This window comes from Cygnus olor, chromosome 4 (genome assembly GCF_009769625.2).
Source record: "Cygnus olor isolate bCygOlo1 chromosome 4, bCygOlo1.pri.v2, whole genome shotgun sequence".
Lineage (NCBI taxonomy): Eukaryota > Metazoa > Chordata > Aves > Anseriformes > Anatidae > Cygnus > Cygnus olor.
This window is the reverse complement of record NC_049172.1, coordinates 63,548,300-63,562,837: the sequence shown is the minus strand read 5'-3', so window position 1 is coordinate 63,562,837 and position 14,538 is coordinate 63,548,300. Positions and strand designations below refer to the sequence as shown.

Below are 14,538 nucleotides of genomic sequence, written 5' to 3'. Positions count from 1 at the left end.
AGTTACAAAAGATGAGGAAAAGGCTGAGGTGCTCAATGCTTTCTTTGCCTCAGTCTTTAGTGGCAAGACCGGTTGTTCTCTGGATACCTGGTACCCTGAGCTGGTGGAAGGGGATGGGGAGCAGGATGTGGCCCTCGCTATCCATGAAGAAATGGTTAGCGACCTGCTACGACACTTGGATGTACGCAAGTCGATGGGGCCGGATGGGATCCACCCGAGGGTACTGAGCGAACTGGCGGAGGAGCTGGCCAAGCCGCTTTCCATTATTTATCGGCAGTCCTGGCTATCAGGGGAGGTTCCAGTTGACTGGCGGCTAGCAAACGTGACGCCCATCTACAAGAAGGGCCGGAGGGTAGACCTGGGGAACTATAGGCCTGTTAGTTTGACCTCGGTGCCAGGGAAGCTCATGGAGCAGATTATCTTCAGTGTCATCACGCGGCACTTGCAGGGCAACCAGGCGATCAGGCCCAGTCAGCATGGGTTTATGAAAGGTAGGTCCTGCTTGACGAACCTGATCTCCTTCTATGACCAAGTGACGCGCTTGGTGGATGAGGGGAAGGCTGTGGATGTGGTCTACCTTGACTTCAGTAAGGCTTTTGACACCGTTTTCCACAAAGTTCTCCTCGAGAAACTGGCTGCTCGTGGCTTGGACTGGCGTACGCTTTGTTGAGTTAAAAACTGGCTGGATGGCCGGGCCCAAAGAGTTGTGGTGAATGGAGCCAAATCCAGTTGGAGGCCGGTTACTAGTGGAGTCCCTCAGGGCTCAGTGCTGGGGCCGGTCCTCTTTAATATCTTTATCGATGACCTGGATGAGGGGATCGAGTGCACCCTCAGTAAGTTTGCAGATGACACCAAGTTAGGTGCGTGTGTCGATCTGCTCGAGGGAAAGAAGGCTCTGCAGGAAGATCTGGATAGGCTGGACCGATGGGCTGAGGCCAACTGTATGAAGTTCAACAAGGCCAAGTGCCGGGTCCTGCACCTGGGGCGCAACAACCCCAAGCAGCGCTACAGGCTGGGAGATGAGTGGCTGGAAAGCTGCCTGGCCGAGAAGGACCTGGGAGTACTGGTTGATAGTCGGCTGAATATGAGCCAGCAGTGTGCTCAGGTGGCCAAGAAGGCCAACAGCATCCTGGCTTGCATAAGAAGCAGTGTGGCCAGCAGGTCTAAGGAGGTGATTATCCCCCTGTACTCGGCTCTGGTGAGGCCGCACCTTGAGTACTGTGTTCAGTTTTGGGCCCCTTGCTACAAGAAGGACATGGAGGTGCTCGAGAGAGTCCAGAGAAGGGCAACGAAGCTGGTGAGGGGTCTGGAGAACAAGTCTTACGAGGAGCGGCTGAGGGAGCTGGGGTTGTTTAGCCTGGAGAAGAGGAGGCTCAGGGGAGACCTCATCGCTCTCTATAGGTACCTTAAAGGAGGCTGTAGAGAGGTGGGGGTTGGTCTATTCTCCCATGTGCCTGGTAACAGGACGAGGGGGAATGGGCTAAAGTTGCGCCAGGGGAGGTTTAGGTTGGATATTAGGAAAAACTTCTTTACCGAAAGGGTTGTTAGGCATTGGAATGGGCTGCCCAGGGAGGTGGTTGAGTCGCCATCCCTGGAGGTCTTTAAAAGACGTTTAGATGTAGCCCTTAGTGATATGGTTTAGTGGAGGACTTGTTAGTGTTAGGGCAGAGGTTGGACTAGATGATCTTGGAGGTCTCTTCCAACCTAGACGATTCTGTGATTCTGTGAACATTAAGCAGGTTTTATTAAAAAAAAAAAAAGTAATAATAATAATAAATATTAAAACAATAATACTAAAAAAGAACAAGAGAAACAAAAGAAAGGCAAATCATAGAATCATAGAATATTCTGAGTTGTAAGGGACCCACAAGTATCATCAAATACAACTCCTGGCTACACACAGGACCACCCAAGAATCGGACCATGTGTCTGAGAGCATTGCCCAAATGCTTCTTGAACAGCTCTGTGCCATGACCGCTGCCCTGAGGAGCCTGTTCCAGTGCCCAACTACCCTCTGGGTGAAGAACGTTTTGCTAACACCCTGCCTGACCCTCCCCTGTCCCAGCTCCATGCCGTTCCCTCGGGTCCTGTCGCTGTCCCCAGAGAGCAGAGCTCAGCGCCTGCCCCTCCGCTCCCCTCGTGAGGGAGCTGCAGGCCGCCATGAGGCCTCCCCTCAGCCTGCTCTGCTCTGGGCTGAACAAACCAAGGGACCTCAGCTGCTCTTCATATGTCTTCCCCTCCAGAACCTTCACCATCTTTGTAGGCTTCCTTTGGGCACTCTCTAGTAGTTTTATGTCCTTCTTATGCTGTGGTGTCCCAAACTGCACACAGTACTTGAGGTGAGGCAGCACCAGCGCAGAGCAGAGCGGGACAATCCCTTCCCTCGACCAGCTGGCAGTGCTGTGCCTGATGCACCCCAGGGTATGCCTGGCTCTCCTGGCTGCCAGGGCACACTGCTGGCTCATATTCAACTTGCCATCAACCAGAATGCCCAGATCTTTTTCCATGGGGCTGTTCTCCAGCTCTCCAAATGCTTAGATCAGAGTGTGGTACAAACCTACTTTTGCTGGAGTCCATCAGATCACTGGCCTGTGCATTCTGTATGCTTTTACACAGAGCAGCACAGTTTCCATCAGAGGTATGGAGGTGTGCAGACCTCTGTTGGGGACCTCTCCAAATGTGGCTTTGAATGCACTCAGGCTAGAGAGGGCACTCCTTCACAAAGTATTGAAGTCATTGAGAGAGGTTGGGGATCTAGTTTAACTGAACTAGCTGACTACTTTTAAGGTAGAACATCTCAACTATTTTAGCAGTTGATGGATAGTGTATTTAGGATGTTACTCACCTTATCCAAGAACAGATGTCTGAAAAAAGGTCAGGTCAGCCAACCCCTACAAATGTCTATTTCTTTCAACTGTCTGGAAAGGGACCCTGACACAATTTCCTCAGCCACGGCCATTTAAAGCTATATGGATGAATACTACACATCGGTATTCATAGGAACACCACCAGGACGCAGCTTTGTTCTAAAAGCAACCAAGTTCTCCTCAGCTGTGCAAGAGGTATGCCCCTGCCCTGAAGAGGAGATTCTGGGCCCTGGTTCCAGGAGAGCTGGAAGGGCTGTCCCCACACTCACAGAAGTGAGCACCCCATAGTGCAGTGTTTTCTGCTGGGTACTCTATGCAACTCTGTACCAGCCATGCAGTGTAGCCTTTCTGAGAGATCTGAGATTCTTGTGTGATAGATAGAGAATATAGAGCTCCAGTTTCTGGTGTGAGTTCTACTCTGGGAAATGAAGTAAGGTAAGCATTTACATCCAAAGTTGGCCTGGCTTTTCACAACATACAGAAAATATTCCAAAGGGTATAAGCATCTTACTGGTGTCAGTGAATTTGAATCATAGAGCATCTTGCATTTAAAATTAATTTTGCTCTGCTTCTTTTGATTGCAATTTAAGTAACTACTGAGAATTGAAAAATATATATTAAATGACATTTACGGAATGCAGTTGCTTCTTTTAAGGCCATAAATCTGGGAATATATACTTTCAGAATTTGTTATGTATCTAATGTTTGATTCTCTCTAGTTTTTTTTTTTTTTTTTCTTTTTTTTTTTTTCTGCTGCCAACCTGAATGCATAGAGTTAAATCATCGGAAGTGGCAACAAGGTTGTTAAAGAACTAAGCAGTGATGGTAGAACAATGACACAGATAAGGCAGCCTCAGGTATATAACTTCAAAGACTTTTAGATATGAGCGTCTGCTAGGCTATTGGGAGAAAAACTGACTCTGTGTAGGCTGGAATGGGGTAGTCTTCCTAGGGCTATGCCTGGTTAGCAGAGATCTGAAACTTCAAATGCTTTAGAAAAGGAGAGGGGGCATGAATAGATTAGGAAAGGCTATGGGGATGAATCGATGAAAAACTGACAGACGACAAGAGATATGGGAAACACCAGGTATGGTGAGCTGAGTAAGTTTTTTTTATTTTGTTTTTCCTTGTTTTGTTTTGTTTTACCTTCAGGAATGAGGTTAGTTCAATTCAGGGGAATATACAAAGAATCAAAGCTTTCACACAGTTCTGTAGATGTTCCTGCCTTTCAGGAATTCATGTTCTGCTTCTTGTTTTGCAGGTGTGACCACTGTGTCGTCATATAGATACAAATCTGCAGGCATATTTGTGAAAATAGTCATGACCAACATCTTATTGTCACTCATGTAAAGCCTGGGGAAGGGTAAGCTGTGGAATCCCACCCAGGAGAGAAGGAATTAAGGTCTAGCAACTTTGAGGTATATTTAAGAAAATCCAAAAGAGAGTTTTAGATATTTATTAGCTGTGACACTGACATTCATTATTTCTTCTTTAGCATTAAATTAAAAAAATAAAGTGTATAAATCTTGATTTTTCTAGAGTTCAGGCTCAAAAAAAGGCAGACTGTAGCCTGGCGAGATGATGATAGATGACTTGGATTGTGTCTGTTTCAACCAATGTGACCTTGTACAGAAGTTGTCCTTGTTGGGTAAGATAAAACTAAAAGCTTGTTTAACCTTTGTTATCCATTCTCTATTCACTTTATTTTTCCTCTATTCTTTATCCAGCAAAAGAGGATTTCTTGCAAAGCTATTCTTCTGCGCCCTTTGCTGATTTACATTCACAAGTGCATACAGGATTAACTTTGAATTCTGTTTACAGTGTGTTAACAGCATCGCATTACAATTATTGATGATTAGGTTATGGAAAGTGGAAATGCCTTTAGATTAACACTTTTGTCTCCTTTTGTCTCCCTTAAGTTTGAGAACAACAAGAGCTGAAGGGGCAATAAGTGATGAACCAGGTTTCTAGATTCAGAAATATATACTCAGGATAAAATAGGTTATAGTTACTATAGTAAGCCAATAATTGTTCTGCTTAAAATGTGCTATATAGTCTCTTTGTTCTTCAAAATAACTTCATTGTCCTTGAAAGCCTAGGCATGATATATGAACTATAGAATATTTGAGGATTTAAGAATAGATAAACCTCTAAATATGAGTTTTAGCATTTAAGAGGAGTCCCTTTTACATATCTAGCATTGCTTTATCTGGGGTCTGTAACTCCAGTTACATTCCTTCAAAACTTACTAATTTGAAAGACATTGGCAGATGGGGGTGAATTGGAGTAGTGATAAGCATTAGAAAGATAGAATTTAAAGTGTCTAATTTACATGGTCTTGCTAACAAAACTGTTTAGGGAAAAGTTGTTTGCTTACAAAATCTTCATAGTGAATGTTATAGAAAATCCTAGGATGTCACTTTCCAGAATCCCAATCTGATTTCACACTTAAGTACTCATACAGTTTTAAAGAAAGATGGTGAGTTACCTATAGTTTTATTATTCTATTTTGGAATCTTGCCTGAAAACTGTGATGCAAGCATGTTCTAAATTACACTTAGCTGAAAGTATAGCACAAAATATTCAGTATTGCATGACTGGTTTTGCAAGTAAAGCTGTGAAGATTTTTGTTATACATCATCTGGACGTCTGAAGTAATGTTGTCAAGGACTTTCAGAAGTTGTTTAAATCCTGTACATGTTTTTTTACAGCTAGCCAGGGAGAACGGTGATGGAACATAACTTTTGCAAACAGTACAGTAAACGGTATGACAAGCTGCATTGGTTATTTTTTGCAAGAAGACAATGAAGTACATCATGCTACCAAGTGTATAAACTTTTAAATGATTTGATGCCAGTTTATTTAGAGGAAATATTAATTTTCATTCTGATATTCACCCACAAAAGTCAAGCAGAAAAATACTTTGTTTATTTTATGGGCCCATTAACTATAGAATGATGACTTACCTTTCCTATATTTAATCCTCAGAACAGCAAACAGTCTACAGCCAGATCTGTTCAATTACTCTCAGTGATTTAAAGGAACTTTGTTACCTCCTACAAATAAAATATCTATATAAGCACTTTAAAAATATTGAAGATCTCGATCCTTTCAGTGATTTATTATTTTATTTACAAAAATTTTCAATTGCTATATTTTATGTACCCATTTGTATTTTTATTGGCTTTATTAGAAGTAGTAGTGTAGTGCTATCTTTAGCTTAACTTAGTTAAATCTATAAATCTAATAAGAATAATCACTGTAGGAGATCTTATCCTTGACCTCACTGCTGCAGCACTTCTGCTTGCCTTTTTCTGCTGCTATTCATGATTTCTACAGAAGCAGCTAGAAGCAGGGCAGTGACCCCCTTTTGTCCTTATTTCAAGGTTCACCTAAAGCTACACTTTGCTTTCCTGAATCTTTTTTTTTTCTTTTTCCCCAGCTGGCAATCAAGTCAGGTGGTCTTAGTACACACTCAGCAAGAATAGCACCATCATGTCTTAGTGATACCACACCCCAGTGATTTTGAGAGAAAACATCTATTGTGTGAGGTATGCAAGTAAATAAAGCCACCTCATGAAAGAAATGAATTAAAACATCACTTTGTTACAGGTTGGCTACTAACAACTATCTCTCAAGTTTGTGCTAACTTTCCCCTTTTCCCCTTGAGCTGATCTATAATGATAACATCATGTGTCAGGAGAGAGCCCTTTAGAGGACAGTTCTTGATCTAGACCTAATTGAGGAAAAATAGAGATTCCACATTATTCCTGTGGGGATGATATAGACAGAGCTATTTTCCCCTTTTTCCGTGAGCATTTGTATGAATTATGCAGTAAGAAAAAAGAGAAAAAAATGGTTAGCAACTTCACATTTATATATCCTGTTGTCTAAACATCTAAGCATAGTTGTGGCCTTGCTCTCCAGTTTATGGAAGACTTTGGTCACCATGTCCGTCATGTTAGAGACTTCTCTTATCAGATCAGCATGGTCCTCCAGACATGTTTTGTTCAATAAAAGACAGTGGCTGTGGTTGCTTCTGCTTTTTATTATTTTTATTAATTTAACCTGGACAGTCAGAGATTGTCTGTGGAGGCTAAAAAGCTGCTAGGAGGTGATTAATAGATGCCTTGCAACAGAATGATGGCTGTTCTCACAGTCCATGTTTCAATCTGCAGTTGTCTGCTTTGTCTTTTTGCTGTATTGCTTCCTTGCATAAGCTAATTGCCTTTTCTCTTAGTAGCAACTTATGCATATTCTTTTTGTTTCGTTTTGAAATATGAACTGGAGAGAAGAAAACTGGCACTTCCCTTGCATAAAGCATTCACTCAATACACTAGAACAGATTAAAAAAAAAAAAAAAAAAAGATACCTTCTTTACTGATAGACAAGCTCCAACAAAGCCAGAAGAAAAATCTGTTTTCATTTGTACACCATCTCTCCATCATGCTCAAGTTACAGCTGTCAAAATACAGGTAATTTAGTAGACTTTTCTAGGGATAAAAAAGAAAAATAACTTGATCCACTACAAATCTTTACTTCGGGCTGCAGAACACAAAACCCATGAACCATAACTGCTGGGACTGTCTGCATCCTTCTGCTGCATTTAACTTCATTGTCTTTTCTGTGATAAACTGTAAAGCGACCTATCAAGTTAGCAGATTATTGACTGTCCTGCTGGAAAATTTTAGGCATGGTTTTAAATTAGCTCTGTAAAAGAGGAACAAGTCAAATCTGTGCAAGTTGCATAGCACGCTTTGGATTGATAGGCAGTACCTAAAAACTGAAATGTGCTTTTTGAGTGGAGGGGATTTTATGAGACACAAGTTGCTTCATGAACACCAGGAGTCTAGCTAATTTATACATGATTGTTCTTGTTCTTTGAAAGATATCTGGCTCTAGCCAACTCTGCTATGGATTTTTTTTTCCTATTATATGGTTCTAGCAGCTAGTTTAGGATTCTTTTCTGAGATCAGGTAGGGAAGACTTCAGTCTCATTTTAATACAATCCTTTACACCATTTCAGAAGTGCAGAGGGACTATGGAACATCTATAAATAGTTTCTGCAAGTCCCCTTTCCATAGAAGAAAAGTACGAAGTATATGAGAACCAAGTGTGTTGGCTTTAATGAATTTGTGTTGATTTAAATGAGTTTAGAATCTGGTTTGTTATCTGCAAAAGTCTAGTGTATGTCTAATTTCTGTATATTTGATTTGATGGTTTGGGTTTCTGCTAGTATTTCACTTCCTATAATGCTGAATCCGTATGCAACTGTTCCAAAGAAAATAGAGCTGAGGTAGGTTTCCCCAGCAGTATGGTTTGTTTCCTTTTTTCACTTTTGCTTAAAGAGAAAGCAAGACTTTTCAGAAAAAGTTCGTCTAAGCTACAGAGGGCTTATCACTGGAGACGTCATAGACAGAAAAATGATACTCCTTACACTGAAATGACCTTTCTTTAAGTATTAGGCATCTCTAAAGATTAGAAGATTTTATTTTCATCACTTTAGTTTGTAGATATCTTAAATGTAGCATTTTTGTATCAGCTATGGACTCTTTTTTTTTTTTTTTTTTTTTTTTTTTTTCCCCAGGAGGTAGAGCTCATTTCCCAGCAAGAATATTCACAAAGCCTTCACGAGGCTATCAGAGACACAGTATTCAAGCACCTACATATAACCTGGTACTTACTTGCTTTTGACATTTTTGAAAATTGCTTTTTGAAAATCCCAGTGGTTACTTTTCTGCATTTCCAGATACATAAATTCTTTACACTCTTACCTATCAACTTCTGACTCGACCAATTTGAAATGTAGTGTCCTCACAGACAGGTTTGGAGGTCATGCTGCTTCTCACCTAGGGTGTTTGAATACTATTATGTCTAACATCAGTAAAGATGCAAAAATGAGCTATGGGCATTCACTCCATTTAAACATTTTTATCAAGTGCGTTTGTCAGTTCACAGGTTGGTCTGAACAAGAAGCTCTAGTGGATGAAAATAACTGCTGAAATGTAGACACCAGGGCAGTGGCGTCATAGCACAAAGCTATGTGTGTATGCTCAGTGGCTAAATGGGCTTTATATTAGCCCCTACATAGGCCACAGCGTGCCACTTCTCTAGTTGTCTCTGCGTGGCCAACACTTTAAAGCAAAGGTATTAAAAAATATCCTGATGCAATTCACAGGATAACTGCCCACAATGTTGTACCACCCCAAAGAACACCCCAAAGTAGAAGCAGGAGGCGAAGAGATGGGAGGATAGGAATATCTCAAGGCGCAGTAATACCTGAAGACTTCTGTAGTTTAATTGGCTAATATTTTGGTGGCAATGTTTGTAGGAAAAGTTGTTGCACACTCAAGTCTGATCGGAGTTGCATGTGTTTACAGAACTGAATGATGACCTGAACCAAGGACCTGATGCAGCTGAAAATAGTTTCTGTTTGTGTTCTCTTTTGGCTGAATACACTCTTGTTCTGGCACAGCTCTTACAGCTAGCCAAAGGTGTTTGGATAGCTTGAGCAGTATCTTTGAAGGTCTAGCCATGGCCGGTGTCTGCTGAAACCACATTCTGCATCACTGGTTTGGGGAAAAAGAAATTTAGAGGGTGACATCCCCCAGAAAGCAGTTATTACTAGACAGTCAAACACAAGAGATGATGGTTGGTCTGCAAAGAAATGGCTGCAGCTGGAAAGAGACAAGGTTGTTTGGTTAGTAGCAGCAATGCCAAAGCTGTCTTCTGAATAAGGTAATTAAGAGTTTATCAGCAATATCAGTGTAATGTATTCCTGCTGTCTGCACTGGGCATGTTGTCCTCCCAGCTGGTTCAGCAAACTGTTTGTAGGACAAGCATTTATACAGGTAGAGAGCTCATTGTACTAAGCCACTTTCTCCTTTATGTTTAAAACATCATTTCCAGTATATTCACAGATGAACAGACCAGTTCAAGGCTAGTAACGTGGGGTGCAGAAGAAAAAGCAGTAAAACACAGTGACAGTAAAAACTCCTGCTTGTGATAAGTTAAAGGAACCATACTCTGCAGATCCCCATAGCATTTATGACACTACTTTCACCCTTGCAATGAGAACAGGAAGAGCTCTTCCCTTTCCTGAGCTGTCAATCCTTGTTCCATTTCATGATATAAAATCATGGAAATCCATTTTTTATGCATTACTGTATTTGTGAGTAATAGTACATCCTTTCCTTTATTTACCATGCTTGAAATTTAACTTTCTTCCATAAGGCTGTGGAAATAAAGTTCTTGTATGAGTCACAGAAAAGGAGCATTTGAAGCAGTTTAGCATTTACTTTTTTTTTTTTTTCCCCAGTTTATGAATGTCTAAGCATTAGCTGACTCAAGTTTATTAAGTATGAAAAAGCACTAGGATTTTATCACCGCTTGATGTTAAATAATTAACTTAGCAAATGAGTGCCAACATCATAAAACACAATATGTATGATATTGAATCTGTATCTATATTCAATAATAAATATCTTATGGCATTCACATAACTGAAGCCCACACAAGAATAAGGAAGCTGCCAAAATAGTATCATATCCAGTTGGCTTATTCAGCAAGAAACCAACTGGTCCACAGATGCTCTTTTTTCTATGAGAAAATATCCTCTTTTGCAAGTCTCCTATCTGAAGAATATTTAATATGAACTCTTCTCCTCCTGCAGGCTGTAAATCATTTATTCATCAAACCCTTTTATTTGTAGCAGATGGAAAACTTGCTACAAGTTTAAAAACAAAAAAGGGGAAGATTAGACAGTTAGGTGAATAATAAGACTAATTGCATTATACTGCACTGACTTTCTAAAAGGCCTTATGGCAAGGGAATGAACTGATACTCAGATGAATTTGGACGCCTTTTCTCTGTTTGGGTGGCACAGATGAGAGCTGGACAATAAGCATTTTTTTCCTGAAAGCCCTTATTCATCATATGTAAGGGTGTGAACAGAGGGAATGAAGCTATGATAAGATGTTCCCCCATATCCACTTCTAGTGTCCTTGTCATAATGTGGCTGTCTAGCCCTGGTCCCAGCCAGTGTGATGTACAAAATGGACCAGTTGTTCTCTTTCTGCAGTGTGCCCTTTTTCCCTCCCTTGCAGACCAAATAAGCCAAATTTTATTAAAGTTAAAAACATATCCGAGCAAACATATGCAAAGTGCATTTTGGACTCCATAATGCTATGCTTTCCCCTTCATTTGAACAGCATTCTTTAAAAACACTTTCAGATCATGAATTTACTTTCTTACAGTGTTAATTTAATAGTTATAGGACAGATATGATACAGCAGCAGACTGGGGAGGAGAAAAGAATTTCACAAAATCCAGTAGTAAGAGATTCCCTGAGAACTCTGCCTGGTGTAAAAAATACTGCAAGAACTCTGCCATTTGATAGTTATCTGATCTCAACTGCACTAAGTCCTGGAGGCTGGCCTGTTCATTTCGAGGAAATATGACGACAGATTGTTATTATTATTATTGTTGAAATACTGTTGACCAAGAACCCAGGAAGGGAGGGCATGTTATTTGCTCTGCTGTTTTTCTGTGTATTCATACAGGTTCCTGTTTCTGTAACCTGCATTCAAATTAATTTGTGAAGAATTTTGCCATTCATTTCAGAACAGCCCTTTGTTTTAGCCACTGTGCCTTCATAATTGAAACTGTGTGTCTGAGTTGTATTACAATTATTTTTTTTTTATATTAAGGGATTCCTCTTCCACCTGCTCTTTGGGGTTGGGATCTTAGACCATGTTTTGGCAGAGCACAATATCTGCAGAAAGTAAAAAGATGATGTCACTATGACAGTATTATTGACTTGGAAGTTAATTGAAGGCATTGCTTTCATAGACAACAAAGTGATATCCAAGTCAAAAATTTCATGTCCCATATCATTAAACAAAAATGTTTTCAGCCCAGTGAGACCAGCTGTTCCTGCGCATCCAGCTGCTCCCCACCCTGACTTGCATATTTTATATATCCAAGAAGGCATTTAAAATCTGCAGCATCACTGTTGAGATTATTGCACTATTGACTTAAAAACCGCAACAACTGTTGTGTGGGAGTTAAGCAGAAAATTTACCTTAGGTGGGTTCTTGTTGCAAGAAAAGAGACTACTGCTCTCCTTTACTAATAATCTGATATACATATATACACTTTCTTTTATTTTTGGTAAGCAAAATATCTTTAATTTTTTTCCCCACTCAGATAAAATCTTTGCATAGCTTCTATCTGTAACTGGCCTTGCCAAAGCAACTGAAACATGAAGGAATTAATACTGAACATACAGTCTTTCCAACGTAACTGGAAACTTCAGGCAGAGTCATGAATACAAGTTATTGGAGTAAGAATGAGAAAAGAATAATGCTACTTACAGCTGTAGGGGAAATACTTGCAAATATTTCAGCTGGTATGTACCTACTAGCAAGTTCAATACACTTTGTTTACATACGTTAACCTATCACTTTTTACTGTGCTTTTTATTACTTTATTATTGTATCAGATAACATCTATTAATATACTCCTTTAAAATTTTATTCGCAATGTTAGTCAAATTGGGACTTGGTTGTCACAGACTTTGAAAAAGAGAGAGGAGAAGGGATATTCCCCAGAGTAGCAGTTTTGATATGCAACCTCTTACTTGTGGGGTGGAAATGTAAACTTTCTTAAATGTCTGGTCAGCCATGCTAGATAAAGCAGAAGAAAAACATATGGAAATATGCACTACCCCATCTTACTTTCCTTTACACATTTGAAATCTGTGTGCATGACAAGAAGAAATAGGAATCCTGTTTTTCTGCTGAACCTAATCCTGAAAATGCATATAGACAAGGAAACGTGAAATGATCAGATCTGAGTCCCAAAGCAAGAAAAGATATTCAGTGGTGGTAAGTGTCTCACACACTCATCAATGAATGTAGCACTGCCCTACTCCTGGTGCAAATAGACGCAAACAAGATTTAAAAAAGGATAAATTTTTTTACTGAGGTGTTCCAAAACAATCTAGATTTACTCAAGCACAGTAGATGTAATTTCACACATAAGATAAGAAAAAAGGTGTAAGGAACAGCAAAGGACACATGAAAGTATCATGCAGCACCAACAGTAGTTGTATCAATATTCTTGATGAAGTTATATATATATATATATATATACATATATATATATATATATATGCACGTGTGTGTGTGTATATATTTACCTAGGAGACTTCCTTCATTTCCCATACTCTAGAAATGTTCATGGAATAATCAATATAGTTTAAACTTTGTCCTCTGCAAATATAATATCTGCTTTCAAAGACTTACACTAATCTACATCGTGAAGCAAAGGGCAAGACTTAGTCTTGGAGTGCCACCCTGATTAATGGCTTGATTGGCTTTTCTTCTTGTTAGTCAAGGGGAGTGGTAAACTTTGAATTGAACATTGGATTATCATAAAAATGTTGTATGTGTTTTATATTTGTAATAGTGATTACAGAGTTGGCTAGCAGCCCTGAGGAGACAGGCCTCCAGAGCTACACCCAAGTAGTTGTACTTTAGACCTGAGAGGGCAAAGTTTAACAAGAATAAATACCTGTACTGCTTAACAGTGGAAAGGTATTTTCAGATATTAATATGAATAAATATGGCATGACTTCAAAGCTCACTGTCTATGTTTCTACAATCTCAACCAGAATGTGCATCAGCCTGTTTCTTTTATTATCTCTTCACTTTTTTCTGTTTGATTTTTTTGTTGTTCAGCACATTTTAAGAAAATACAGTGATGCATGTGTGGAAAGTAAATGCAGCTCCTGTAAAAAAGAATTCACACTCAGAATGATAGCTTTAAGCATTGTGACCCTTGAATTTAGGGTATCTGTGACCAATAAATTTTACCTTTATTACTAGTGTGGATGTGATTTTTGTCTATTCCTGTAGTAGCTACCAGACACAGCTAGCTGCGCAGGCTCCAGGGTGAGGTACAATCATGCCATTCCTGCACAAAGCATATACATTTGATTATACACACTGTCTGTGGGCCCCTTTGCACTTAGGGTCGAGGGCATGAGTACTGTAAGCTCATTCTTCAGCATATTCCCCATTCCTCCTCCTGATCCCATAGAGAACAAGGCATAAGGTCCTAATACTAACAGTGACCTGATGGTTCATACTCTACTTCTTGTTCTACAGAGATAAACCCATACAGAGGTAGGGAGTGAGAGGATGTGTCCTGGTTAGTTACAGGCAAGATAATGCTATCAAGTAGCATTATACATCTAAAAACATTCTCAGTTCTAACATCAGGTGTCAATACTGCTGTGGCATTCACAATTATACGCTTACGTCATATGCTGTATCACCCCATTTGTGTGACCTGCTGCACGTAAGCTTGATGCATCCCTGTCTTCTTGCATTCAGCTGACTCTGACTGAAAAGGTAGTACCGACATGGCCACATACCCAGGCAGCATTTCTTCCTTTCCCAGCAAAAAGTTAGTAAACGTGGTGGACTCAGTCCGGGGCTCTAAGAAGGCAAAATTGAAGGTGGGACTGTACTAAGGTGGGAAGTTTTCTTGTGGGCCAAAATCTCTTAGGTCCAGATGGTTCCTACAGAGTTAGCAAGGAAATGGGACAGTAATAAGTGGCCAAGAATATACTGCCCCTCCTTACACAAAACACGCAGTATTCCTC

At 40.1% G+C, this 14,538-nt stretch overlaps 1 long non-coding RNA gene across 1 annotated transcript; it reads left to right on the top strand.

The window, feature by feature from the left end:
- The first annotated feature begins 3,628 nt into the window (after positions 1-3,628).
- Positions 3,629-7,165, top strand: LOC121069627. The gene is made up of 4 exons (XR_005819534.1): positions 3,629-4,285; positions 4,407-4,515; positions 5,579-5,632; positions 6,310-7,165. It is a non-coding gene; the product is annotated as an uncharacterized LOC121069627 (long non-coding RNA).
- The last annotated feature ends 7,373 nt before the right edge of the window (positions 7,166-14,538 follow it).